The sequence below is a fragment of the Notamacropus eugenii genome, chromosome 5 (genome assembly GCF_028372415.1).
Source record: "Notamacropus eugenii isolate mMacEug1 chromosome 5, mMacEug1.pri_v2, whole genome shotgun sequence".
Taxonomy (NCBI): Eukaryota; Metazoa; Chordata; class Mammalia; order Diprotodontia; family Macropodidae; genus Notamacropus; species Notamacropus eugenii.
Window position 1 is genome coordinate 353,342,930 of NC_092876.1, and position 4,126 is coordinate 353,347,055.

Sequence of the window (4,126 nt, forward strand, 5' to 3'; positions counted from 1 at the left end):
GACTGCTTTTTAGTGAAACTTGGTCTTCTGGACCAACATGCCTGGGGACTAATCAACACATTATCATCTCTTTTGTTAGAAGGAGAATACCATACCTGACAGAGACACAAAAGTATCATTCAAACAATCTTTTTCAAGCCATCAAAAGTCAAGGAATCTTTTCTTTTTGTTGACCTTTGTTTTTAGCTCTCAAGATACTACCCAAACTGGAGGTTGCCTAGACTATCTTAATTACATTTTGTTCTTGTTGTTTAGTCATTCAGTGGTGTCCAGCTCTTTGTGACCAAATTGGGGCTTTCTTGGCAACGATACTGAAGTATTTAGCCATTTCCTTCTCCAACCCATTTTTACATATGAGGAAACTGAGGCAAACAGGGTTAGGTGACTTGCCCAAGGTTGTGCCATCTAGTAAGTATCTAAGATCAGATTTTAACTCAAGTCTTGCTGACTCCAGGCCTGGAGCTCTGTCTACTATGCTACCTCAGGGTGAATGAATTGCTTTTGATTTCCATCAACTCCTGGCAGTTAGTGTCTGGGTAATGTAAATTATCTTAAGGTTTCAATAAACCTCAAGGAGATACTCAGCAACACTGGAGAGGGAGAGGAGTGGAGCTGGTATCCTTTGCTGTGTGTTTCTGCTCATGCAGAAAGGGGTCTATCTGCATAGGGACCTCCTCCCCCAGGCCCCAGCGTTCCTCCTCCCCCCACCTTTGAATCGCCTCGGCTCCCCCCACCCCCCCAGCTTCTTCGTCCTCCCTTTCCTCCTCCTCTTGCCCTCTTCTCGGTTTTCTGTGGCGGTAACCAGCGTGAGCTTGCCCGCCAGAAGAACATGAAAAAGCAGAGAGAGTCAGGCAAGGGAAAATGCCAGGACGACGGGCCCTCTGCTGCTGCCTGAAAGCTGAGGGACTCGGGGATCATGCAACAGAAGCAGAAAAAAGCCAATGAGAGGAAGGAAGAGCCCAAGTAACTCTGTGGCTCATGCCCATCTCTCTTGCTGCGACCGTGTGCCTGGAGCCATCCCGTCATGCTCTCGCCTCCTCTTGTAGCGCTCACAGGTCCCAGAACTGATGGCATTCCCTCCGCCCTGTGTCTGCAGTGGGTTCCCTCTGGGCATCCTTCCCCCCAGGCAGCCTTGCTGTCCTCCAGGGCATTCCTGGGGGTGAGGGGGCTACCCTCTCCCAGTGTTTTTTATTCTTATGGGGTCTACACCAGAGTATTAAAAGTAGCTTTATAATTCCAAAAAAAAGAAAGAAAGAAAGAAAGAAAAAACAGAAAGGGGTCTATCCCCCTTTATAGCTGTCAACCTTTTCCTTTCTTTCTTGACAAGGCGAAAGCTTTTTATGAGACTTGTATCACTCCATCCCTCTAGATAGCACCTTCTTCATGACTTCAAAATAGACATTTAAATTTTAACAATTCTTAGTAAATGTCCTCAGGATCATAGATGGAGAACTGCTGGGAGATCTTATCTCCTATCTTATCTTATCTGCTAAACCCTCTCATTTTACAATTGAGGAAACTGAGGCTGAGAAAAGTTAGATGGCCCAAGGTCACACAAGTAGAAAGCAATACAGGCATATTTAAAATCAAATCCTCTGCCAAAATTAGTATTTGCTCCCCTGTAGTTGGTTGTCCATCCAAGATGATTTCTCTTCTCCCTTTCCCTTCTCCCTTCCTACCATCTTTCTTTGAACACAGACATGTTTTTTTTTAAATGTATCTCTATATTTTCTATACCACAGCTAGTATATTACAGTTACTAAAATTGTTGACACACTTCACAGTCCACACAATCCCCTATTACTTTCCACAAAGACTTCCCTCTTTTTAAAAAAATATTTGGGCAATGACTTAAATAAGCAGATGTAGCCTGCCCCAGACACTGACTAGCTATGTGACTTTGGGCAACTCATGTAACTTCTGCTTGCCTCAGTTTCCTCAACTGTAAACTAAAGATAATAACAGCACCTACCTCCCAGGATTGCTACAAGGATCAAATGAGATAATAATTGTAAGGTGCTTAGCCTGGCACATAGTAAGAGCTACATAAATGTTAATTATTTTTATTATTATTTTAAAATCTAAACAGTACAGGAATAAAACTTTAATATAATAAAATCATGTATATACATATATATATGTTCAAAAACTAACAAAGAGGAAATACTAAGAGCTTTTCCAGCAAATAAAAAGGCAAAGTAAGGATGCTGCCTAGAAACGCTAGTGATAATAACAGCAAGAGACATAGAACTAAAGGAATAAATATTGACTAAAAAGAGGCAAAATTATTCTTCTTTGCAGATGGGATGGTGGTAGAAAACCCATGAGAATCAGAAAAAAAAAATCAACACAGAAACCTTATGTAAGACAACTATTACTTTAGTAAAATGGCAGGATAAAAAAATACATACTCAAGTTCAATTCCAATGTCTTTCTTTGTAGCCAAAGTGCTGAAGTGATAGCCAACTACAAGAATATATACCTCTTCCAACCTAAACCCATAGAGCAAGGTGCTATTAGTAGGGTGATCCTGGGGTCCACAGGAAACCGTACTTTGTGTGCATCATTCATATACTATTAGTAGATAGTGGAAAAAACACTAGATTTGGAAAAACAAGATTAACATCTATGCTCAAACTCCAGCTTTGAGCCAGTCATTCCCATCTTGGGCCTTGAGTTCTTTTCACTGTCAAATAAAGGGATTACAAAAGATGGTCTAGGGAGGGAATACAGTATGATAAAAGGAGAGCTATATTTGAAGTCAGATGAGCTAATGTTGAATCCAGGTTCTGCCAAAGAGTACCTGTGTGACCTTGGAAAACTCACTTACCCTGTCTGGGCCTTAGTTTCCTCATCATTAAAATAGAATTGTTAGATGATATGACCTCCAAGGTCCCTTCTAATGCAAAGATCCTTTGATGTCTAAAGTCTCTTTTAGCTCTAAATTCTAGGATAAAAACATGTGTTGATACATTTTGTCTTGAGATATTTTTCAAAGAGTAATATCTCAAGAATATTTCTGTGCTGCAAAATTTCTCTCTGATATTTCTCAAACAATCGCCCATAAAAATTACATTCTTTACAATCCTTACATTCAATTGCATTTATATACTATAATTTGTTCAGGCATTCCCTAGTCATCGTACGTGTATTTTGTTTCCAGCTTTTTGTTATCACAAATAATACTGCTATCAACATTTTTGTACATGTGAATCTTTTCTTGCTGTCAATAATCCCATTGGAGGTGTAAAACCAACAGTGGGATTTCTCAGTCAAGTATGAACAATTTAGTAACTTTTGTATTATTCCAAATTGTTTTCTTTAACTGTTAAACTGATTCACAACTTCAACAATAATGAATTCGTGTGTCTCTTTTCCCACTGCCCTGCCAGTAGTAAATTTTCCCATCTTCTACTTTCTTTACTAGTTTGAGAGATGTGGATTGATACAGCAGAGTGATTTTTGTTTTTTTTTTAATTGTTAATGGCTTTCAATATATTTCCAGTTGCTAGTATTCTGTTCACTGATCTAGCATTCAAGAGATCCTTGTATTTTTCTTACTAAGGGAAGGGAATAAGCATTTATATAGCACTTACTATGTGCTAGGCACTATGCTAAGAACTAACAGATATTTTTTTCATTTGATCCTTATAGCAATCCTGGGAGGCAGTATAACTCCCATTTTATAGTTAGGGAAACTGAGGCAAAGAGAGGGCAAGTGAGTTGCCCAGAGTCGGACAGATTGTAAGTGTCTAAGGTAGGATTTGAACTCAGATTTTCCTGACTCCAGACACAATGGTATGCCCACTGTGCCACCAGGGCCAGACATTGGGTTAAGTGTTAGGGATACAAAGAAACCCATAAAGTAATCCCTAACTTCAAGGACCTTGTATTCAATGATGATAAATAATGTGGACATAAAGATATCCAAAACAAATATTTATAAAATAAATATGAAATCATGGAGCAGGTAAATGACACAATGGATAGAGCATGGGGCCTGGAGTCAGGAAGATCTGAGTTCAAATCTGGCCTCAGACGTGTATTCTTTGTGTGATCCTGGGCAAGTCTCAAACCAATTTGCCTCAGTTTCCTCATCTGTAAAATCAACTGGAGAAGGAAATGG

The 4,126-nt window shown here is 39.5% G+C and overlaps 1 pseudogene; it reads left to right on the forward strand.

Annotated features, from left to right (window-relative positions):
- The first annotated feature begins 802 nt into the window (after nt 1–802).
- On the forward strand, nt 803–1,979 carry LOC140509258 (small EDRK-rich factor 2-like; annotated as a pseudogene).
- The last annotated feature ends 2,147 nt before the right edge of the window (nt 1,980–4,126 follow it).